This window comes from Protopterus annectens, chromosome 1.part1, assembly GCF_019279795.1.
Source record: "Protopterus annectens isolate FY-2018-M chromosome 1.part1, PAN1.0, whole genome shotgun sequence".
In the NCBI taxonomy this organism is placed as follows: domain Eukaryota; kingdom Metazoa; phylum Chordata; order Ceratodontiformes; family Protopteridae; genus Protopterus; species Protopterus annectens.
The window spans coordinates 1,911,429,633-1,911,456,640 of NC_056726.1; positions in this window are offsets into that span (position 1 = coordinate 1,911,429,633).

Genomic DNA, 27,008 nt, shown 5'->3' on the forward strand with positions numbered 1-27,008 from the left:
AGAGTGATTAAGGCACATTAAGGCAGTTGTAAGCAGGTTTGCGTGGGTTTGCACAGAGCTAAGTGATGCTTATGTGAGCTTAGCTTAGGTTACATTCGCTTAAACGCACCCTAATTTCAAATAAAGGAAAGAAAAAAAGCAAAATAGAAAAGTGGTGAAATTGGGGCAAGCAGGGGGAGAAGCAAGAGGAGAATCAGGTAGGGATGTGCAGGACACATGTAGGAAAGGACCATAGCTCTACATTTCTTTAGCATCAACAGCTGCTTTCAATATGAACAATTTAGAATCTGTAGCCTCACACCCTACAAGGCGGTGTGTGGACATCATACAATACCGATGATTGGTAGGGTTAGATTGTGTGATGGGTACATGTCTTTGGGTGAAATTCAGAGCTATGTATGGGACATGATTTTTTGTAGGACAGATGCCTTTTTTTATTTTAAGGTGAGAGTTGGATGTTAAGGAAGGGTTATAGGTAAGTGTGGTGAGGGAGGTTTGGTAGGAGAGGTTGCATTTGCAGACAGACAGGACAGACAAGACAGCAGACAGGGGCAGTGTGTGACACATGGAAAGTTAAACACCTTGACAGGGAGGGTGGTTGGGAATCCGAGGCTCATGAGCCCCACAGATGGTAGTAGTGTCACTGATGTCCCCACCCGATGGCAGTCACCACTACTCCTTCACAGCTCCAAAGGTGGCTGTGCTGGGGGCTGGGCTGGAGGGGCCACCTGCTCTTCTAGCTGAGCTAGGCTGCCCTCTATCTGGCACAGGCTGTCATCCAGCTCCATCTGGAGGACACTGCGCACCATGCTACAGACCTCATCCTGGGTGACAACATCTTCACCGCGCCCACTTGCATGGGGTGGCTGAGGCCTATGCCATGCAGCGGTTCCACCCAGGGGTGGTGCAGGACCAGCAGATGAGGGAGGTCTGGGTTGGGTCCCAGATGTGCTAGGACCCGGTGCCTCGGCCAAGTGGGGTGGGAGAGGCAGATCCACTGGGATCTGCCTTCCCATATGTGCTATGGTGTGGAAATTAACAATGAATATTGGTTAGTCATGCACATTGCAACATTAGTCAAAATAGCAAACAAAACTCATCCATATATGGAATGGCATTCAGGGTTGCAACAGCATGTCAGTTAGTGGTATGCCATGCAGGCAATAAAATGATTATTCAACAGGGAATATTAGTAAGCACACAGTTTAAACAATGATAAACCAAATGGAATAATAGTCCCAACAGTACAGGTTTGTTTAGGAACATACCCATGTTGGTTTCAGTGTGATGGTTGGATCAGTTGAGTGGTGAGGGAAGGGAACAGATTAAATTTACAACTGCTATCAAGTATATTTGTCAGTACTATTAACTACTCAACATTCTGACCACACTTACACTGTACCTGGCCATGGGGCTTCTACAGCACACCAACAGCTGTAGATGGCAACAGAGCAATTGTACCCTTATTTTATTTATACACATCAGACCTGTCTCTATACCAATTTCTTTACCTGTGAGCCCTGTGCAGATGAACTGTGTGCACATTACATTGCTGTTTCTACACATATTTCAGATTCACATATTAGTTGCATGCCCTGGAGTGTGTGTTGTGCCTTTCACATACATAGGTTCATAGTTTCATAGGTATGTACTAGGATATTGGCCCTAGGGCTTATATAAGCCTAGCCAAAAAGGTACCCTGGCTTTTGCCACCCAAAAAAAATATTTTTATGTGCTCCTGTCAAGCTGAGCCACAGAAGTGATCCCTGGGGTCAATTTCCTATTTTCCATCCATCATCAAGATTTTTCTTGAAGTGTGCTAATGATGAGCTCTGTTTGACATAGACAGGTAGTCTGTTCCAGAGTATGGGAAGTCTCTGGGACAGGAATCTATCCCTCCAGCAGGTTTTATTGTGGAGACAAGGTGTAGGTCCCTAGAGTATGTAGCTTGGAGGGATTGGGATTTCTTTAAGTGGAGCATGTCCAACAGCTCTGGATTTGACATAGCTTTGTATGTTAGGCCTCTGAGTAGGTGATATGAGATGTAGTAAAGCTGGAGTTTTTTGAGATGGTCTGCATAGGGCATCTGTTTGAGGCCAGTAATCTTCTTTGTGAGGTATTTTTGCGGCCTTTCCAATTGTTGTAGATGTCTTGTGAGGTACATACCAAAATGGGCATTGTACTCTATAATGGGTCTAATGAGTGATGACAAGAGGGGAACAATGACCTCTTTTTTTTTCTGGATGAGAAACCTTTTGTGATGAGGTGTGCCATGTAGAAGGATTTCCTGGCCACTGTGGTGATTTGATCTTCAAAGAAGAGACTACTGTCCAGCTGTGTCCCAAGGTCTCTTATCACACTTTCAGTGTTAAGTAGACTACCTCCTATGTGGTAATTCATGGGTACAGAGTTTTTACCAAAGGGGATGACAATGCCCTTTTCAGCATTGAGCTTGAGGCCATGGCTTTGACTCCAGGCATCTGTCTCAGTGAGGCCCTTTTGTAGGATGTCCACATTGTTAGGAGTTTTGATTATGGCTCCTAGTTTGCAGTCATCTGCAAACTTAGTTAGCCAAAGACCTTCTGTGTTAGCCTGTACTTCAGAGAAGAAGATATCAAACAGGAGAGGACCCAGGACTGAACCCTGTGGTACTCCACTTGTCACTGGTCTGAAGTAGGATTTGGAGTCTGCTACTTTCACAGTGTGGGTTCTGTCAGTAAGCCAGTTGACAACCCATCTTGAGACATACAGATTTATACCTAGTTAAGTGAGTTTATCTATAATTCCAGAGTGGGGGATGGTATTGAAAGCCTTGGCAAGATCTAGATAGGCTGTTTGAACCACCTTACCCTCATCTATGGCTTTGGTGACTACTTCAAAGAAGTCTATCAGGTTTAGGAGACATGATCTGCATTTTACAAACTCAAACTGTGTGGGTTCCAGAGTTAGGAGATTACCAGCATCTTTGTTTATGAGTTCCATGATGATACGTTCCATGGCCTTGCAGACCAGGCTCATCAGTCTAATGGGGTGGTAGTTCCCAGGGTCTGTCGTGGCTCCCCCTTTGTGGAGTGGGATAACCATCGCAGTGCGCCATTCAATGGGCACAAAGTCTGAGGTGAGGCTATGATTGAACATGGTGCTTAGGTGGGGTGCCAGTTCATTCTTTAGTTTATGTAGAATGCTGGGATGTTGTCAGGTCCCATGGATGCTGTGTTCTTGGCTTTGGAGAGTGAGGTTTTTACCTGTGCAGCCATAATTACAGGAACTTTGCATTCTTCCAGTATAGAGATGGGCCCATTAGTGAGCGAGAGGGGGGCAAAGTTAGCACTGAACCTATCTGCCAGGATGTTGGCAATATCAGTTGGTTCTGTATATTTAGTGTCATTGTGCTGTAACTCAGAGCAGATCTGAGTGTTGCCATTGAGATTCTTGACATAGCTAGAGAATGCTTTGTGGTTGTCTTTAAAATCAGTGGTGATTTTGTTTTCATAACTAGCTCTGGAGGATTTTATGAGGGATCTCATCTTCTTACTGAGGCTGACCAGGGAGTTCCTCCAGTCATGGGATTTTACTCTTTTTTTGCAACAGTTTCTTTCTTTTGTTGTAGAGTTGTTTATGGCAGAAGACCATCAGATTGGCTTCCTTTTTTTGGAGGATAGCGTCTCTTGGTTCTTTTAGGGATAGCACAATCCATGCACTCATGTAAGTGCTTATAAAGTGCATTTGTGTATGATTCAGCAATTGTATCTCTATTGTCCATCTGCATGGGTGTCGTGAAGTTTGCCACTTCTGTCTTAAGAAATGTGAAGTTGGCTTTGGAGAAATTTTTTATGGTTGTTTCCTTAATGGGGGGTGGGGGCGGGATGTGGATGTCTAGGGTGATTAGCTTGTGGTCAGATTTGACCAATGAGGAATTGACCTATGGTGTCGAACACTGGTCGCCCATGTTGGTAATGGCCATGTCTAGGATATTGCTGTCCCTAGTGGGGGGTGTGGATAAACTGAACCAAGGCTTTGGAATTTATGAATTCCAGAAAATGTTGAGCAAAAGAGTTGGTGCATGAGTAGTTTTCCCAGTTAATGGCGGGATAGTTGAAATCACCCATTATTAGGGTGTCGGGTTGTACCCTAATATTTTCCATTGTATCAAGAAAAGAGGAGTAGGAATCCTGGGGCATGGTGGGGGTCTGTAGCAAGCTACAATATGGATTGAGGTCTTGTCCAGAGTTAGTTGCACTTGGATAATCTCAGATGCATTATGCTGAGCAACTAGCTTGGAGGTGTGGACATCCTTAATGAGTATGGACACGCCTCTGCCTTTAGTGTTTCGGTCTGGGTTAGGTGGCCGAAAGGTGTGATATGAATTATAGCCTGGTAATGCAGGGGTGCTTTCTGGAGCTTTGAACCAGGTCTCGGTCACTGCACAGATACTGATGTTCTCCATTTTAAGGAGTGCCTCGAGTGAGTGCATTTTGAGGTTTAGACTTCTAGCATTGAGTAGCATTACCCTCAGATTTTGCTTGCTTGTACCTGTTACAGTGGTGAATTTGTCATTTAATCCTTGCCTAGAAAAAGCACTATAGGGGTGGCAAGAGCCTTTGTCAGTATCCAGAATTCCAAGGGCAACAGGTGCAGGCCATCTCTGGCAAAGCATCATGGTCTGTTGATCATGTCATCCCAGGCTGACAGATACTGGATTCCCTTAAAATGACACCAGAAGCTTAGCCAATTGTTGAAGTCAATCATTTGTCCTTGTACTGTGGTATCATTCTGGGTGATGGCTGGATGCTACTCAGGGCTAGGGTCATACCTGCCTGGGCTACAAGATCAGAGATCTTCTCCATGTCTTTCTTCATGTAGTCCAGGGAGGTACATCTCAGGTAATTCACACCAACATGGACAATGACAGAGTCATATTTGTACTTGTTGTGGAGTGACCTGAGTGTGAGCATTATGTGGTGGATCCTGGCACCTGACATGCAGCCGACAGTAACTTTCTCCTTGTTTAGCTTGATGAGTGGAACATCAGTGTGCCTGACTATAGAGTCACCTATGACTAGAGTGTTGAGTACATTTTGCCTTATGGGCTGTAGTTGAGTGGCACACTGAGTTTATGGGCTATGTGTTATTTGGGTTGTGTTGGGGGTGGAGGTTGCTTGCATTTCTGCTTTGGAGGTCTCAGTTGTTTAGGCAGATTTTTATTGAGAGCCTCTGCAAATGTAGGCGTGTGTTTTGTGCTTCTATGTGTGTTTTGGTGGTGTAGGTTTTGAAGGACTTTGTGATGAGTGTGGTATGGTGCAAGTGTTTACCTTCTCCTCTTGACTGTCTAGTCCAGTCTTCAGTGAAGAGAGCTTTGCTTCCAGTTTGGCTATATAAGTGCATCTCTTACAGGTTGTAGTGCTGGGTGGTAGGAGGAGAGGATTATCTGTGTACATGAGGCAATTGCTGCATTGCCCCAAGATGCCCAGATTCATCAGGTAGACAGGAGAAAATACCGGGAGCTAACCTTTAGACATGCCTGGATAGGTACATGCCTGGATAGGTACTTATTTATTAAGTACTGAAAACTGTTTTCCTCTAGACAAGTGAGGAATGTTGAGTGCTGTAGTAATTTGTAGCTTATTTAGTGCTTACAATGAGTTCTGAACAAGTGCTGAGCTCAAAGAAACAGATTTGATTGCCAAAACTAAGAAGCTGGCTAGTTGTACGGGAAAATTTGAAGAGCAGACTTTATGACGCCGGGAATAGTTTAACCCTAGTTAAGTGGGGAGGGGGGCTCAGGAGCTTACAAACAGTCCTGGATACAGCAAATCTGTATCTGGACTAGGCTTGTTACAGGAAAGGGGGGAAACAAGCTTAGAATTTTTTTTCAGTAAAGTGGAAATGGAGAAATCTGGAACAGAAGTTATTTCAAGGTGAAGAATCTGAGTGGGTTGCCTTCACAAATGTCCCCTCTATTAGATTGAATGAACTAATGACACTAGACTGGGAGGAGTGTCCCAGGTCAAATATACAGTATGGGTGGGCAACTGTAAAGCCACCAAGTATAAGAACACCAAAACAATAGGGAGAGGGTTAGGAAACTAAAACTATTTCAGCTATTAGCTGTAGCCACTAAATTAAAGTTTTAAACAGATCAAGGAGCAAGCCGACTTTAGAGAATACTTTTAACTGAAAACAGTCTAGACTAGAACAAATAAACCTAAAAAAAAAAATCAAAAATGCACAGAAAAGCATGGATAGAGCACTCACAAACAGAAAATAAAACTCTCAGTATGAAAAAGCAGTTTACATTTAAGTAATTATATTAGAGTAATGAAACAGTATCTAACAATAAAAAATACAGTTAAAACAGTATAAAACAGTACATAAATGCAGTGAAACAGTAAAATGCTTTATAACAGTACAAAATGTAGTAGATTAACTGTATATCACAATTATAAGCTTTACAGAAGTGCAATTCAGTGAAATAAGTTTAAGAAATAACTTATCCTGCTCTTGGAATCTTAAGGAATTTCTGCTTAGTTTCATTAATGAATTACCACCCACAGCCTGATAGATACATCTACTGTGACATTCTCTGTCTGCAGTTTTCTTGGACACTGGGGAAACTATCCGTGACAGTGTGACACTTGAGGGGCTTGTCTGGGCCAGACTGCAGAGTGTGGATATCTAGCTTGCATCTATTTGTAGGACTGGGGCTGATCAATACAGAAATTGTACACCTTTCATAGTTATACACATCATACTAGTATTTCTATTCAGATTTCATTACCTGTGTGCCCTGTATGGAAAATGTTATGTGTACATTACTTTTTCTATTCAGATTGCAGTTTACAACTGTAGAACCCGACTGAGACTTTAGTGGTGGTCTCTGGATTCGAACTGTGGTGTGTGTGAAAAATTGAACTACAGACCTAGCCCTTATCAGGCTGAGCTACTGGGGAAGTGTTGTGTGCTGCTTGTGATCTAGTACATATTTTTATGCACAGTACTTTTATTATGACATATTGCATTATTTGTTTCCCATTTTCAGTACAAATTATGCATACACAACAGATATTGGTGTCACTGTTTGTGAAACATGTGCACATTAGCTGTATTACACATTTGACTGTTTTACAACTACATACTGCAATTTAGATTCCTGAGTATACTGTGTAGGTTTTAAGTCTGCACCTGTTAGCCTTACACATGTTCAGTACATTCATAGCTACATACAAAATAAATTGAAAGGTTAACACAAGACACTGCTGGCAGACAAACAAGTAAAACACATTCTGATGGCAACATGTACTGTTGCTTTTTTTCAGTTATTTGACATGGCCATTCTAAAGTATGCAGACAAGCAGTACTAACTCAGTTCACCTCAGTTAATGCATTCTGCAGGACATACACATTTCTATTTTGCAGGTACAAGTGAGATGACACACACCAGTGTTTTGGATCACCTTTATTAGTTTTGACATACATATATGTTTACAACTCAGAAATTCACAATTACTATTCCTGCATGATCTGCACAGGGAATGCTTTTCATTTCTATGTGTTACAATATCCATGACGTGTCACTTTCTTTGCAGGTTCACATAGACACACTCATATCTATTCTAATATTCCTCTCCTGCATATTGTACTTTGTTTGCTACTGACATCTGTATTACACAGTAGCTGGGAATACTCCATTGTAACACTGGCAGTCTGACACAGGCATTTATTCCTGACTTTTACAGCACAATTATATGTACAGGCTGTACTACCATTACTATAATTTTGATTTCTTACTGCTATCAGTAGGGGGTATTTTGTACTCACCATACGATGCAGCAGGGCCTGTCACTGGGCATGAGCCTCAACATTCTGGGACCTCTCCACAGCAGCTGTATTTGGAGACATCACACATCAATCACACCTGCACAGTCACAAGTTGAACATTTTCCATACTTAGAGATACATAAGACTGCATACCTACAGACATGTTGGACATCCTGAGCTCGAGCTTCTTGAATCCATTGGTCCAAGAGTGTACCCCTCCTCCATTTCAGGTCATTATGGTGGTGATGTACCTGCTCACCAGTCTGAGGTATGCCAGTTGCACTGGTGAGATTGCGTGCAAGCTGGTCCCAGGCCTCCACTTTGTACTGTGAGCCCTGGTACAGGCCCTGCAGCAGCCTGCCATCATGCTGTTTTACTAGGAGCCCAATCATGACCCTGGACACATGTATGCCTCAATGTTGCACTTGGAAGCGAACACCTTCATCAACACCAGACATTTTGGTCCTGCTGTGAGCAATCCCAAATGGTTATGGCTCTATTCCCACCTGTGCAGTTTAAATAGGGCAGTTTTCCTGCACTATGCTTAGCTCCATGCAAATCTGCATAACAATGCTTACACCAGGTAAGCAGAGCTGAAAGCCGGTAAGCAATGCTTACACTAGCAAAGCATTGCTTAAATGTATTTTTTCATTAAATTTATAAATTATTTTTTACATTTATATTTTACATATTCCCAACCCTATTGTGCTATATGTGAGCCATATGATTGACATCTATTATTCAAATTCCTTAAAAGTTTATTAAATAATTTGGCAGAGGGGTGATTTGAACTGAGCAAGTTTTACATGCTACACCATAGCAGTACCACTACGCTACAGCAGCTTAATGACATTTTATATCACAATAGCAACTGTCTATCATTTTCTGGATTTCAGCCAGGCTAAGTATAGCAATGAGACATGCAAACAAGCTGCAGACTGCTTAAATTTCAGATTTATTTGATGAAAAAGAAATAACATATATTTTTTTTATTTTTATTGCTTTCCTCTTGCCCTACTGCTTCCATGTAGGCTAAGAGTGCATACATCTGGGGGTGTGCACTTGAAGGCTGCTGCCTTCTAGATGTTTGTGTTTTATTTTTTGTATTAGCTGCTTACATTTCGGTGTCTGCAGACACTTGTTTACTATATAAAATTAGAGCCAAGCTCTAATATTATATAACTTGACACTCATCTGTGTCACAAAGTGCCATACGGCACTTTCTGAGTGAAGTGAGGCCTGTTATATGTGCAGGCACTGCTGACATATTCCCCCTGTGCTCACTTTGGGTTTGCGCCCATTTAGATTAAATAGCAGCACGCCTTCATGCATATGCAAGGTGCACTGCTATTCTAATCTGACATGAACCACTCCGTACAAGAATCACCTTATTCTTGCATTGAGCTTTGTGAATCTTGGGGGCTGTTTTTTTAATCTAGTGTCATATGATTTGTATACCATGTGATTCATTGGTGTCATATGATCTGTTTACCATGTGATTCTTTTGGTGTCATATGGTTTGTATGCCATGTGATTCTTAAGCAGCTATTTAAGAAATGCATTTTTAATGTTGGTTTGTATTGCCTGAAGAAGCGTTTGTGAATGTAAAAGTTTTGCTTGCAACAATTTAACTTTGGCTAATGGTTCTGGACTACTCATTTATTTTACGTTTGTCCTTTGGATTTAGTTTGTCTGGATTTTCATTTCAGTTTTTTTGTTCTTCCTTCACTCATTTCAAAACCTCCCAAGAGTCTTTGCAAATATGGTATATATTGTGTACATTTTGGTTTAATATTATGTCAATGTATTGTGCTATAAAACTTATTTTTGATGTGCCTGCATCAACAATAGGTCAAAAAAAGGTGAACAATCAACATTTTTATGAATTTTGGGCATGCCAATTATTGCTGAAAGTCTAGGTTTCTTAACAGAGAGAAATTTAAATTCATCCAGTTGCATTTCACCCTGCGTGAGCATACCATATAAAACAGCATCAATTTCATGATATGCCACATGTATTGCATTAATAGATACTTCTGTATAATTGCTATGATACAACAGGCTAAACATGTTCTTCGTAGTCTAACTGATGCATGACTACTAAACCTCCTTCTTTATCTGGGCACATAAATCACAGATTTTTTTTCTTTGTGATTCTTTCAATATGTTATGCTGTTATTTAGAAAGACTGAGCTGAGAAAATGGGGGATTAGAAATCCTCAAATACCTAATGTCCATTTCAGAAACCTGCTCAAACAGCTTAAGGATGGGCTGAAGCTCAGGGTTGACTGTGGTTGGAATACGTAAAACACTTGAAGATACAGACTTTGTACTGCCATTTTTTCAATGCATTTACACAAGTTACTATTCCAGTTTCTTTAAGCAGCTCACATTTCATACTTTTCACATAATAGCAAAACTTTCTTACATTTAACTAGTTTCAACAGTTTCTTGAGTACATACTTTCTACTGGAAGAACAATTCTCTCAGTTCATTTCTATTAACATATTAGTACATTCACTATTCACACCATTTGATTAGCAACATGTTAGCAATTCTATATACCCTTTTAACAAAAATACAAAAATATTTGTCATTTTATATTTTATGTACATCTTCAGACTATACCATTGATCCAAGAACTTTGTTCAACAATTCTTTTTAGGAATAATCTCCCAATTATATGGAACATCAGCATTCTCACTGTCATCCCTTTTGTTAAAGGTAGATTTTTCACCGTTTCAGATAGTAATTTCAGTGCTGATTTATTAATACATTATTTTGCCCCAAACTACCTGAAAAATAAAATAAATTAAACATGGTTTTCTTTCCTTGTTTTGGTACAAATGATTCACAATATTAGCAAAGAATGAGTTTCAATAAGGCATGGAACTGATGCATCCATCTAATTAACTGTGTTTGGAGCTTACTATCTCACTTTTCTGTGAAGTATATTCTCCATTCAGTGCACACTTTGCAGAATAATAATGTAGACTCAGTTTTGCTTGCATTCTCCTCACCTGTGGTAATTTGATACTCTTCCTCAAGTATTGTATTAGGGAACTTTACTCAAATGGCATGCATTTACACCTTTAATCTCACTGCATAAGCAATGTTTCATACATGTTTGACTTTCATAGTACCCACAAAGGATGCATTTGCAAATTACGTTCAGCTTTTATTGATGTAAATTTTTGTTGGTATCTTTGTTGTTAAGACAGTTACTGAAAATCAAAATGAATAGAAGAATGGGCTACTGGGAACACAGAGACCATCACCATTTATTAAAATGCACAGTTCTGATTAATTACAAGAACACACTTTGTAGTAAAACTAAAATTCAGCACTATCATCCCAATACAATATGACTTCATCAAAAGAAACCCCTGCTCTCCATCTCAATACTTGTATAATGATAAAACTCTTCCCCTTTTCTTAAATGTAATTGTTTGGTAATGGACCTCCTAATTAAAATGAAATTCAATCTACTGACACATTCATCACCCATCTTTGTCTGAATACAAATAAATACACTCAGAAATTAACCTTCATAATAATAACATAAAAAAGTATATGTATATTCTAAAAAGATTATTATAATAATATAACTGTAGTTCACCCACCAACAAACCAATATTGTCTGTTGTTATATAACAATTCCTAACATCCTGACTTGTGAAAAACTTGCATGAGTGCCATAACTAATATCGAATATAAATACATTAACCTATACAAATATTTAAAGAGGTATTTAGAAATATTTATATGGAATATAAATGTAAAAATAAAAATGAATATGTAAAAATATTATGACATTACGCAATCAGTTCCAATTACAAAACATACAAAATAATGACATAAGGGTTGCCTTCATCCTCAAAATGCTACTAATTGAAACCATCTCATTAAGTCCATAATTAAAGGTGGAATTAGTTTTTAACTGCTGCATAAGTTTAATCTCTAGCCAGTCTTTCAAAATCCACCTCGCTCACCATCTGGGTTCACATTGTCTAAAACTGTGACCATCGTTTAATCTAATATGTTTGCATGGGTCTACTTCAGAACATCGAAATCTCACAACACTGAAGACCAAAACACCGAAACCAAAACAATGAAACCCCACAACACTGAAAACCACGTAAGTATAACACACATACAAAAACATACACAAATACATACACAACTACCTCAAACACCCAACCACACCACCCTGCACTATAAATAGGCAGGGGGCAAGCCCCTCTGCACCCCCACACCCCCTCTACTTTAATATTCTAACTCTGAGATAGAACAAACAGACACACAAGACAAACTCACACACACACACACACACACACACACACACACACACACACACACACACTACAGTCCCTCACACGAACACACCACAGTCACAACACACACTTACACACAGCACTACCCCTCACAAATACACTTACACATGCATGCTCACCCACAGCGGAACACCAAAAGCGCTAAATCAAAATCCCATAACATCGGGATTTTGAATTTCATCTTTTTCTGTGGTCTGCAGTTTCGTTGTTTTGGTCTCCTTCAAAACACTGTCGATGTTCTGGTCTTTCAGTGTTTTGAAGGAGACCCGTTTGTATAAGGTATTGTGATCAACCTACTTTTTAATCTCATAAAAGTGCCGGTGATTCTTTTAATGCCTTGTCTGATTTTTTTTTTTGCAACGTAAAAACTGAGACTTTCTGTACACTGTGCAATATATACCACTCTACTACTAAATAGTGGTAACACTGGGGGGTAATTCAATAAAGCTTACATGGAGCTAATCTCCATGTAAGCATAGTGGTGTGGCCTGAACACAGAGTTTGGAGGCTGAGCAATCCAGGAAACAAGGCTGGGGGCGGGCACGAGCCTTCCAGCACAGTTCAGCCACTGAGGCAATTGCATAATGCAAATCACCTCATTTGCTGGTGAAAAACATGCAAATGAGGTGAATTTGTGATCTAGGAAGCAAACAGACATCAGTGTAGGAGCTGTGTCTGCAGCAGAAATGTATGCAGTTAGTAACCATATACCGGACTGCAAAAATAAAAACAGGGCTTTGACAACTAAATGTAAAGCATGTATTATGTACATTAGGCATGCCAATGGCCAAAACTATGGCCATTGACATGAGACAGTGTTGCAAAATGGGTAAAATTAAAAGTATTTTTGTTTTGACAGATATGGGCTGTTTAAGAGGAACGCAGTGGTGTGCAAACATGCGATCTTGCAAAAAAATAAAATAAAAACAGGAAAAAGGCAATCTGAATGGTAAAATTAAATTTTACGTTATACTGGCCAGCATGCAGACTCATAACAATGGCAGGTAACAGTGGTTGCTACAGACATAGGCTCTGGTGTAGTGGTGTAACCAGAGTATACGCAATTAGGTGTATGTAAATGAGCTAAGTTTATTGAACAGCAAAATGGGACAATGTATCAACAGGTAGCTAACCATGTAAGGGCTATAATGTGGTAGCTTAGGCAGAAGAATCAGCTGACATGAAAAGGTGGTGTGTCATGTTGCAACTCAGTGGCTTCTGTTTCCATTCAGCTAAGCACAGCTAAGCAAGGGGGTGTGTCTAAGACTACTTAGCTGTGCTTAGCTGGTTTAAGAAAAGCTAAGCATGGTCATGTATAGGGGAGGGTCAGATCTGCTTAGAATTGTTTGCATTTGAGCAGCAGGTTTACATGGCATGGGGTTTAAAAACACAGTAAAAAAAAAGCAGAAACACCTTTACAAAAGGCAATCAACTATAAATGACTAATAATATCTCTGGCACTCACACTGGCCCATTAAACTGCTCAGTAATGCAGTCAGCAGGTGGAATGCAGTCATAGTCAGCCAATCACACAAGCTGCATCTGCAGCAAATCAGTATAAAGAATGAAAACACCCTTCAATCTGAATTTTCCCACATACTCTGCACCATTGGAGTACATACTTGGGAATTTTAACTGAGAAAATGATAGGGGCTGATGCTGCTTTGCTACATCTCTACATGCTACAGACTGAGGGTGGTGATGAGGAGAATGCTGACAACTGACCCAAACTGAGGTGGAGAAGAGTGTTCAGACCCAGGGTAACCTTTCAGGGTCTACATGAGTTGGAGATAGTAGAGAACTACTGGGTGGACAAGGACATACTACAGAAACTCACTGAGCTCTGCCAGCCTCACCTCAGACCCAAAGCCAACAGAGGGGGAACCCATCCCAGTAGAAACAAAGGTGTGTGTAGCCTTAAGAATACTAGCTACAGGTATTTTCCAAAGACCTACTGGGGACATCATGGGGGTTTCACAGGCATCAGCATCCAGGGTACTCCACCAGTTCCTGGATGTCATGCTAAGACATGCTAGTGAGCACATTTATTTCCCCAGCACCCCTGAGGAGAAGACCAGCAATATGTGTCTCTTCCACTGTGTAGCACAATACCCAGCAGTATTGGTTGCAATAGACTGCACTCATGTCCACATCAAAGCACCACCCGATGAAGAGGGTAGAGTCTGCATCAACCACAAGAGCTATCACTCCATCAACTGCCAGGTTTTACAAAGATCGAATGTTATAATATCGAACCCGTAATGTCGAACGCTGAAAACAGCAAAGGTGTAGGACACTGAAGTCTTTCCCAGTGAAAGAATTTGGTGGGCTGTTGCTGTGGCTTCACTGTTTTCAGCGTTCTATATGTTGGAACGTTATGGGTCGGGTTCAGGTAAGTGTGCGATTGTGTGTAGGTTAGGGTTAGGAGGCAGGTTAGGTGAGTTAGGGTTAGGCTGTGGATGTCAATGTGGGAGTCCCATACACACCTCTCAGCAAGTCAGCTGTACAAAGCCATAAAGAAATGGGTGGCAAAGGCCCACAAATATGGACAATGATGAAATATTCCTCTTACAAACTTACATAGTGATATCACAGCATGTCTTGCAGTTGCAGTAAATCTCTAAAGGGTAAGAAGTCTGAAAGTCAAATGTCTGTTATTACTTTCTAATCTTTGGTCTTTAGTGATATGCCAGTATTTTCCAAGTCAAGCACAATACTATGCTAAATGGAACCAAAATGTAAAGCAAACATCTGGAAGTATGTGCAAATGTGTACAGTTGAGAGGTATGCCCCCTCCCCCCAACACACCCGTGTTCCCATAGAAATACAGTAACATTTATGTTTGTAAGGTAACAGCAGCAGTACACACATTCCCAGGGCTATCCCAATCAACTTGATAACTTGTTGCATGTCCACAATATGCAGGGGTCAATGAGCTATGTATATGGGTGGTTAATACTGTCAAGAAGTACTGTGGTTGACAGGGTGTATGTTTCAAGACTTTCTGTGCCAACTATTTTGCATGTCAGCTACCCCTATGGTAGGAGTTGTACACACTGTCCAGAAATCAACATCCATTACTGCAGGAAAGCTGGACAATTCATGGACATGGGGCCACACATATGGACAGTACACAGCTCAGAGTAACCTACACAGTGCCTAGTAGGACAGCAGGTTCTTGAAAGTCAGTGTACTGCCAGGTTATAAATGGCTGCCACCTTACTGTGTCAGTACTGACAACAAGCCACTGGCCACCATGCATACCCCTGGAATGACAGGCTGTCATAGAAAGACCACAACTATGCCTCGTATATCTGTTCTGCTTGTCATAACTGTGCATTTTCCTGCCATACTATTTTCAAAACAATAAAGGTTGATGTGAAAACATCACTGGCAGACAGTGGAGAAGCAGACGTCATACCCATAAGAAAATGCAAGATATTACCAATCTGGTCTCCCAACTGTCTATGTTTGTCAGAGCAATATTAGCACCTTGTCCACATATGTGGCCCTGAGTCTGACTGTCATAAATGGATCTGTCCAGATGTTAGTTTGTGACAGTTTGACAGCTAGGGCCAAAATGTAGCCTTATAATAACATAGCAAAACAAAGCATCTGAAGACCACAGCTGATGTAGGGTGCACTGATGGACAACCTGCTAAGCAGGTACACTCAGAGGTGTGAAGTCCATAACCCTGTGTGTAACGTTATGGTGTCTACCCTGCTCACACCAGAAATACAAATACATAACAGCAGCAACTGTGGTCAAAGCCTGTGACTAGACTATACAAGGACAAAGAGACACATATAAGGGGAAGGGGAACCACTAGTCAGACAAATGGAGAATGTGCACACCAGAACAAATTGTGCAGTAACATAGGTTTCCTGTAGTGTATGGAGTCAGTAAACATCATCCACAACCACACAACATACATCCACATATGTGGAGGTTCTCAACAAAAACATATGCAAACAAAGGACACCTCAGAGGCAAAAACACATGAGAACTTCACAAACCTCCACACCACAGACCATGCATAGTCCACACACCAGTCTCTTGCAACCACTAAAGCCTTACCATAAACCCAACATATTGCTCATAGGACACTCCATTGTGCGACACAAAGATGTGCCTCTCACCAGGCTGGATAAAGAAAAAGTCACGGTTACTTGTTTGTCAGGTGCCAGAATCTGCCATATCACACATGCACTCAAGTCTCTCCACAGCAGGTAATTGTATGACTTTGTCCTAGTCCATGTTGGTGTGAATGACTTTAAACATACCTCCCTGGACTATAGGAAGACAGACATGATTGAGCTTGCTGAATATGTATCCCATGCAGGTATGTCCCTAGGTTTAAGCAGCATTCTGCCGTCACCCAGAATAATGCCTCAATACAAACAGAAAATGATTGACATTAACAATTGGCTTACTTTCTGGTGTCATCCAAGGGGGATCCAGTGCCTGAAAGCCTGGAACATATATAATCGACAGACCACATTGCTTTGCTAGAGATGGCCTGCATCTGTCTCACTTGGCATTCAGGCTACTGGCAAAGGCCCTTGCCTCATCTATAGTGCCATTTTTAGGGAAAGTCATGGGGTCGATACTACCAACATAAAACTCTCAACAAAACACAAATTAATGGTCATGCCAGTAAATGCCAAGAGTTTAAACATGAAACTACATTAATTGCAAGCATGTTTAACCCTGGAAGATGCTGACATGTGCAGTCACAGTAACCTGGGTCAAAGCCCCAGAGAACAGCCCATCCTTACCTGGTCACTCATCCTATCACACAGCCAGACCCCAAAATGTGGCCAAAAATGCCAAAGGAAATGGAGTATACATATATCTTAAACAGATACCCACCTCCAGGCTATTCAACATTCTGACACACACAGGACACTCCAGGTGCAGTTAACCATTGACAAGACCCCTATTCAAATTATATGCAGCTACAGGCCCACATATTTGACTCAAGATTCCCACTCCACCTATCTGGTCCTCTAAAAAATATATAGATTGAACCCTTTGCCCTGATCCTGGCTGACTTGAATTATCCAACCATAGTTTGGAAAAACTACTCATGTCAGAACAGAAATGCACAAAGATTCCCCCATTTTATCAATGCAAATACCTTGGGAGAGCTACTTGATACCCCCAAAAGATGTGATACGTATCTTTGACTTGGTAGTAACCAACATGATTAACCACTGCAGCACCCCTAGGGTATCATCCTCCCTGGCAAGATCCGACAAAAAAAGCAGTCACTTTCAATATGACCATCTCCCCTGACCGCAGTCTAGGTATGGTAAAAAGAAAAATTCTCCAAAGCTGATTACAACCACCTGAGGGATGGTATAAACAGCTGCACAGCCCCCTCCTCCACTGTAGGAATGGGCACCAACATCCAAATGTACACTATATATATATATATATATATATATATATATATATATATATATATATATATATATATATATATATATATATATATGTATACACATATGGAATCAATGGAATCAGAAATACCTGAAAGGACAGCATCATCCTCTGCAAAGAAGAGTAATATAACAAAAGGAAAAAACTGCTGTCCAGGACCAAGAAGGAACAGGTGCCCAATTGGAAGCAATGTCTCCTTAGCCTGAGCAAACAAATAAGAGCACAAGTGAAAGCCTCTAAAGGCAACTTTGAGTTCGAATTTCCCACATCTACTAGAGACAATCATAAGGCCTTCTTCACATATGTCTGCAGTCTCAAGGAAGATCCCAGTTCTGTTCAGAACTGTTGGTCAAGGACACCACATACACAAATGCTGTAGATATAGCCAATCTACTCGCTGACAGATTCAGCAGAAACTTCTCCCCTCTGTCCCCCCATCAGTAAAAAATCCCTGCTGACCTTCAAAACTACAAACAACTGAGAAATGAAACAAAAAAAGCTATAATGTCCGATAAACAAAACTATTACCTACAATCTCAACAGACCCACCATAATAAGCCACAAAAGTTCTGGGCAAGTATTAAGCAATTGTGTGTGAGGTATTAACTGGAAATTGTCCACTTTTATTAAGCATCTGTTGGGTTGTTTGTTTCTGATAACTGGTTACAGTAAACTCTTTTTTTCTAGAGGCTCCTTTAGCTGTTTAAAACTTTCATTTAAAGGCTCACTTCTGCTTTTCAGCTGTGAAACATTTCTTTAGTTTGTTCTAAGTAGTGGGGATATTTGTAGCATTCCCATATTCAGGCTTGTATTTGGGCCTAGTGTTTGTGGAGGCTGTGTGTCTGAACACATATTCAGAGACATTGGTTTGGCCAAAGCCATCAGACATTTCTGTGAGAGAGAATTGTTTGAGGTCATTGCTGACTGAGGTCACCTGGACTACAGCTTAGACTAAGCACCTCATTGGTTCTTTTGAGATTTCTTTCTTAAAAGCTGTCTCAGGTTTCAACTTTCTGTTACCTAAGAAGTTCAGTTGTGAATGCTCTGCCATTTCACAGTGAACTGATCGAAGGATGGACACTGAGGAAACTTGGAGCTATAATATATAACATTAAGTATCCTGTTTTTTGTTTATTTTGTTCTTTATTTCTTTGTTATTTATAGCACTTTGTGTACTGTGTATTTTTCTAGCTAGTTTCACTGTGTGTGAGGTATTAACTGGAAATTGTCCACTTTTATTAAGCATCTGTTGGGTTGTTTGTTTCTGATAACTGGTTACAGTAAACTCTTTTTCTAGAGGCTCCTTTAGCTGTTTAAAACTTTCATTTAAAGGCTCACTGCTGCTTTTCAGCTGTGAAACATTTCTGCAGTTTGTTTCCCACTCTCCCTCCCTGGTGGTATAGTGTTTTTATAGTTGGTGGCTTTGCAGTTGCCCACCCCTAGTGTAAATTTGATCTGGGACCCTCCTCCCAGTCTAGTGTCATTACCTCATTCTACCCAGTACAGGGAGAACATTTGAGAAGGCCAATCAGCTTAGTTTCGGCTACTCCTTTCTCTCTTTCCACTTAAAAAAAAAAAATATATATATCTGCTTTTACTGTATTTGTGTTTTTTCCTACTTTATTTTGCTTTTGCGTCATCTTAAAAGTACTCAATTGTATTTATTACTGCTTGGTGTAACTTATTCTAAGCCTTTTAGTTTAAGCACTTGGGCTTTAGACCAGTTGTTTTACATTAGGAAGGTTTGTGGGCTGCACTGTGGTGGCAGGACAGGTAGCTTACATCCTTCTAAGTTGGGAACTGCTGATTGAGGGCTCAGTGTCTGTTATTCTAAAAGTGTATTAGTTCTGGTTTAAGCACCTGGGCTTCAGGCCAGTTATTTTACATTAAGAAGGTTCATGGTCTGCACTCTTGTTGGAGAAGAGGCTGGACTCTGCCCTTCTGAGCTGGGAATTTCTGGTTAAAGGCTTATAGTGCCTGCATATTTGAACTATTTCTTACTGTAATTGGTACACCTTGTTTGCTGTAGCATAGACTAGATCCAGGCCTGCTGAATCTAGTTTTGTTTGTATGCTTGTTATTTCCCTGAAAAGCTAATTCCACCTAAAACGCGGCTTGTCAGCGCTTCTGTGGATCACTAGTGATATCTGCATTGCTTACTGTACTTACGTCCTTGTTTCACTTAAAAGAAAGTTACTGTTTGTCATTTTTGCATTTAAGTTACCTGGCACTTGCTCACTAAAGCAATTATATAAGTCAGCACTAAAAAATTAAAAGCACTACACCCTCACAAACTCCCCCTGGAGTACCTTGTTCCCATTGGCCATTTTTTTCAATTATAAAGAAATTCCCAATACTATTCTAGCATGTCCAAAGGTCAGTTTTCAATCTCCTCTCCAGTCCAGCTGGTGAATCTGGGAATCTTGAGGCAGTGTTACAAATGCCTCATGTACACAGACAACCCTCTCCTCCTCCCAACAAATTCCAACACATGTGAGAGATGCAACCCTATAGCCAAACTGGAGGCTAAGCTCTCTCAACTCAGTACTGGTGTAACCAGTCAGGAGGAGAAGGAAACCACACTCACTAAAATTCCAGTCTCACATAGACCTACCACAACAGCAAACCAAACACATAAACACACAAAAACATACTTGGAGGCTCTAAATAAAAATCTGCCTAAGCAGCAGAGACCTCCAAAGCAGACACCCAAGCAACCACTACCCCAAAACAAAACACGTGCAACACATAGCTCACAAAGCCAGTGTGCCGAACAGTCACAGCCCTTAAGGCTAAACAACACACCTGATACACTTGTAATAGGTGACTCTATCATCAGGCACACTGATGTCCCACTCACCAGGCTGAACAAGGAGAAGGTCACGGTGAGCTGCCTGTCGGGTGCTAGGATCCACCACATAACACAAGCACTCAGGTCACTCCAAGGCAAGTACAAATATGACTCAGTCATTGTCCATGCTGGTGTGAATGACCTGAGATGTGCCTCCCTGGACTACATGAAAAGAGACATAGAGGAGCTCTCTGAGCATGTAGCCCAGGCCGGTATGACCCTGACCTTGAGTAGCATCTTACCCTCACCAAGAATGATGCCACAGTATGAAGACAAGATTATCAATTTCAACAATTGGCTTAAGTATTGGTGTCATTCAAAGGGGATCCAATGCCTGTCAGCCTGGGATGACATGCTCGACAAGCCACAATGCTTTGCTAGGGATGGCTTGCACCTGTCACCCCTGGGCTTTCGGATATTGGCAAAGGCTCTTGCTACCCCATAGTGCCTTTTTTAGGCAAGGCTCAAAAGACAAACCCACCTCCATAGGTATCACAAGGGATAAGAAACTAAGAGTAATGCTACTCAACGCCAGAAGTCTAAACCTCAAGATGCACGCACTCGAAACTCTCCTTAGCATGGAGAACATCGATATCTGTGCAGTAACAGAAACCTGGTTCAAGGCTCTTGAGAGCACCCCAGCACTACCAGGTTATACCTCATACCATGCTTTTCGCCGCAAAACTTGGACCGAACCACAAAGGAGGGGAGTATCAATATTCGTCAAAGATACCCACACCTCCAGGTTGGTGGCACAGCACGAAGCATCAGAGACTATCCATGTGCAACTAACAGTGGGTAAAACTGCCTTCCAGTTTATAGCCTGCTACAGACCACCCTCCCAAACCCAGGAACCCCACTCGGCCTTCCTGAGAACACTGGAAAATATGAAGGTCTCTACAAACACCATTATATTGGGTGACTTCAACTACCCAACCATAGACTGGGAGCATTACTCTAGCTCCAACACCCTAGCCCAAAGGTTCCTAGAATTTATAAACTCAAATGCTATGGAACAACTTGTTACCACTCCCACAAGAGGGGAAAACATACTGGACCTGATCATCACCAACATGGGGACTCTATGCTCCAGACTAGAAGTGTATCCCTCACTGGTAAGATCAGACCATAAACTAATCTCACTAAATATTCACATCCCGACCCCACCCCATGCCCAGAAAACCACAGTGAAAAACTTCTCTAAAGCAAATTTCACACTCCTCAAAACCGAGGTGGTATCCTTTAAAGCCCCCGGGCCTGTGGATAATACGGCCCAGACCGCAAAATCCTTTATAAACGCATTCTATGAACACCTTCAGGAATGCATGGATCATGCAATCCCAAATAAAACCAAGACCCAATCCTCCAAAGGCAGACATCCTGTCTGGTGGACCCCAGCCATAAACAAACTATACAATAGAAGGAGGAAGCTACTATATGATAGAGCAAAATCCCAAAAAGGGAAGGCATCTCTGATCAGTATTAGCAAAAAACTACGGGCACTCATAAAATCGTCTAAGGCCAGCTTCGAGAGAAAAATTGCACAGGACACTAAGGATAATCACAAGGCTTTCTTTAGTTATGTTAGGAACCTGGGTGGGAATTCCCAGCTATGCTCAGAATTAGTCCAAAATGACAAAAAATACACCGAACCCACAGACATTGCCAACATTCTAGCTGACAGGTTCAGCGCAAACTTCCCCTCCCCACCAAAAGGGCTAATATCTATCCCAGCAGAGTTCTGCCCTCCTGACATCTCAGATGCTCAGGTAAGAGCTGCCCTCTCCAAAGCAAGAAACACAGCATCAATGGGACTAGACGGTGTCCCGGGCTGTGTCCTACATGAACTCCAAGAAGAGCTAAACCCAAACCTAAAACTACTGTTCAATCTCAGCCTTACTACAGGATATGTACCCAAAGAGTGGCGTACAGCAACAGTGGTCCCTCTCCACAAAGGTGGTGCCTCAATGGATCCTGGAAACTATCGCACCATAAGTCTCACTAGCTTGGTCTGCAAAGCTATGGAAAGGATCAACATGGACCTTATAAATAAAGATATTGGGGACCTACAGACACTGGATCCTACTCAGTTTGGCTTTGTTAAGGGCAGATCCTGCCTCTTAAACCTGGTAGATTTCTTTGAAACAGTCACCAAGGCCATTGACAAGGGGAAGGTGGTCCACACAGCCTTCCTGGACCTCGCAAAAGCCTTTGATACAATACCCCACTCGGGCATTATAGATAAGCTCAACAGCTTAAATATAAACCCCTATGTCACTAGATGGGTTACAAACTGGCTCAAGGACAGAACCCACTTGGTTAGAATAGCTGGAGCCATGTCAGACTCCAAACCAGTTACAAGTGGCATCCCACAAGGCTCAGTCCTGGGACCTCTCTTGTTTGGTATATATTTTTCAGAGGTACAGGCCAATATGGAAGGACTGTGGCTGACCAAGTTCGCAGATGACTGCAAACTGGGCGCCATAATAGACTCTCCAGCCAGCACAAGCATCCTCCAAAAGGGCCTCATAGAAACAGACAACTGGTGCCAGAGCCATGGCCTCAAGCTAAACACCAAAAAGTGTATAGCCATCCCCTTTGGCAAAAACAAAGTGCCCACAAATTACCACATAGGTGGTAATCCATTAAGTACAGAAGAAGTAATTAGGGACCTGGGGACCCAAGTTGATAGCAATCTCTCATTTGACAACCACGTGGCCAAAGTGGTTAGAAAAACATTTTATATAGCCCACCTAATCATGAAGGGATTCACATCTAGATCAGGGGAGGTCATCGTGCCTCTTTACTCATCCCTCATCAGGCCCATAATTGAGTACAATGCCCCTTTTGGGATGTACCTTACCAGACACCTCCAGCAACTGGAAAGACCCCAAAAGTACCTCACCAAGAGGATCAAGGGCTCAAACAGATGCCATATGCTGCCTGGTTAAAGAAACTCCAGCTCTACTCAGTGGCATACCGCCTGCTCAGAGGCGATCTGTGCCTGACGTATAAAGCCATGTCCAACCCAGAATTAATGGACATGCTGCACCTCAGAAAATCCAAATCCCATCGAGCTACGTGCTCGAGGGACTTGAACCTCAGCACTGAAATAAATAGGAAATGCTGGAGGGACAAATTCATAACCCAGAGGCTCCCTTCACTCTGGAATAAAATCCCAGTCCAGGTTAGGCAGAGTCCCTCATTGACTCTCTTCAAGAGGAATCTTGATGAATGGATGGGAGATCATAGGTTTACCCCGGGTTTCACTTTTGTGTCACTGTTAGACAGAGGCACAGTATACTAACCTTGAAAAAGGGCATAGCAAAATTAATTTAAAATGGGTGGCGAAAGCCATACACACTCTGGCTAGGCTTATAGATGCCCTAGGGCAGATAGCCTAGTATGAACCTATGAACCTATTACATCCCGGTCAATCTATCACACCTAACCCACAAGGCACTGACATGGAAAATCCCAAACAAACTGCTAATGCTTTTAATACCTTTTTCACCAATGCTATTCAAACCCTTGCCAGTCAGCTCTCTCCTCAAAATGTAACTTTATCTAATTCTGACACTAACCCACCACCTCCATTTCACTTCCAACCTGTCCCAACAGCATTCATTCTCACCCTGATCCGAAAACTCAAACCAAGCACTCCCTCTGCTGACCAACTACCTGCAGAATACTTACAGTTAGCAGCCAAATCTATTGCTTACCCCATCTCCATTCTCATCAATAGAACCATCACTGAAGGATATATCCCTAAACTTTAGAAAGTCTCTCATATTATTCCCCTTCATAAGGGGGAAGACTCCAATGAACTCTCCAACTATCGACTCATAGCCCTACTTTCTCCTTTATCTAAGATTATGGAAAGATGTATCCACAGGCAATTGCTAGACCACCTTCTCCATCATAACCTGCTTTCCAACTCCCAACATGGTTTCAGACCTTCCCACATCACTACTACTGCCATCCTCTCTTTTATAGACACCATCAACAAAAACCGCAACCTTAACAAGCTTCCCTCTGCACTCTTCATTGACCTGTCCAAGGCTTTCAACATGGTGAATCACAATATACTCATAAACATTCTCAAATCTCTGTCACTTGACAATCTAGCTATAAAATGGTTCCAGTCCTACTTAAATGACAGACACCAAGCTGTGCTCTGGAACACCATTCTTTCTACCCATCTACCTGTTAATATTGGTGTCCCTCAAGGATCCATATTGGGCCCTCTCCTGTTTTCTATATTCATCAATGACCTTCACCAAGTAGTTCCCCAAGCTACATGTATACAATACGCAGATGACTCTACACTTACATGCTCAGCCACTTCTGTAACTGAACTTCACTCCCATACACAAGACATATTTAATTCTGTAGAATTATGGTTTACAAAATGCTGTCTCTTACTAAACCCTAAAAAAACTAAACTTCTCCTTTTTACACCTACCAGCAAATCTCCCCCAATAGACTTCACTATTACATCCAATAATAATACTCTTATACTACTACCAAACTGCTAGGAATCACCATAGACAACAACCTTAAGTTTGACACCCATATCAACAACACTCTGAAAACTACTAATAAAAAAATAGGCTCTCTTTATAGGATCAAACTCTTCCTAACTCCTGCAACCAGAATAACTATTGCCCACACCCACCTAATCTCCACTCTTTTTTATGCCTCACCCATATTTACTAATCTGTCAAAAAATAACCATAAGAAACTAGAAAACTCCTACAATAGTATAGCCAGATTTGCCACAGGTAACCCTTACAGAACACACCACTGCATTAATCTAAAGCAACTAGGGTGGCTTGAATTACAGCAGCAACTGAAATTCAGTCAACTTGCCATCACCCATATAATACTTTATCAACCAGCCAAGACACCCATCCTATCTAACCTTATTCACCCCTACTATAACCTGAAGTCCCTAAGATCTTCACAAAAACTTCTTATAAATATCAACAAATCAAACAATAGAGCTGGAGACTCTCTCTTCTCTAATACTATTGGAAAAACCTGGAATCTACTTCCCTCCGAACTTTCTACATTTCCCTCTTCTACTCTGTTCAAAAATAAACTTAAGCTCTATCTCAAACCACATTGGATGTGCCCCTGTACTAAACCTGACTGACCGTCATGCTCTTGTTACTTGATGCAACTTTACCTTCTCATCTCTGCAACAATTTCATCTTAACAGCCTTTATTCTACCTCTCCATATTTTTCTTACTTATTCTTAAAGGTAGCATATTGTACTACTAGATGTATTACTCAACTGCTACATCATATTACCTTCTTTTTTCTCTTCCTTTTATCTACACTTATACTTTACTTTTTAGCTTTTAATCTTTTGAACATTAAATTGTAGCATCATTAGTAATTGTACTAAGCCTAGTTAGATAGTTTCATTTTTTTTCTATTATACTTTATAAATGTGTGACCACATAAATAAAATTTTCTTTTTTTTTGCAATTTAAATATGTACTGCTGTATATGTGAACTTCATCTGAACTGATTGGAGCTTATCTCCCCGGGCCTCTACTGAAAATGAACATATATCCAGCTAGACTAGCCCAGTCAACAAATGTAAAATAAAATAAAATAAATAAATAAATAAATCAGGACATCCCAGTACCTGGCCCTCACCCCTTATCTTTAGGGAAGAGGTCATCACTGCCCTCTCAAAGGCAAAAAAGACAGCCCCCATGGAACCTGACAACATCCCGGGCTACATCTTACACTAACCCAGGTATGAACTTGCAGCACCATTAGGCAGCTATTCAACCAAAGCCTGAGTACTGGCTTTGTCCCAGCCAAGGGAGGGCAGCCACTGTCATTCTTGTACACAAAGGTGGAGTGTCCACTGATACAGGAAATTATAGTCACAGCAGCCTAACTACTCTGATCTGCAAGGCCATCCAATGCATTATCATGGTCCTCAGTAACAGAGACATTGGCAAACTCCAAATACTTGCCCACACACAATTTGGCTTTGTCAAGGGGAAGTATGTCTGTTAAATTTGTTACAATTCTTTGAGTCTGCCACCAAAGCCATGGATGAGGGAAAGACGGTGCACACTGACCAACTTGACTTGACCAGAGCCTTCTACACTATTCCCCATTTGGCTATAGTAGATAAACTCTGTCAACTAGGCATCAATCCATATGTTACCAGATGGGTAGCAAACTGGCTTATTGTTAGAACCTACCTAATCATAGTAGGGGTAGCTAACTCAAGCAGTACACCCCTAACGAATGGTGTACCCCAGGTATCGGTCTTGGGGCCTTCGTTATATGGGATATACTTCTCTGAGGTGCAGGCCAAAAACAGTGGCCTATGACTGACCAAGTTTGCAGATGACTGCAAGCTGGGCACAGTCATCAATTCCTCAAGTTATGTGGACATCCTCCAAGAGGGTGTCACACAAACAAATGAATGGTGCCAGAAACATGGCCTTAAGCTGAATGCCAGAAAATGCATCATCATCCCCATTGGGGAGAGTGACATCCCCACGTATTATCACATTAACAACA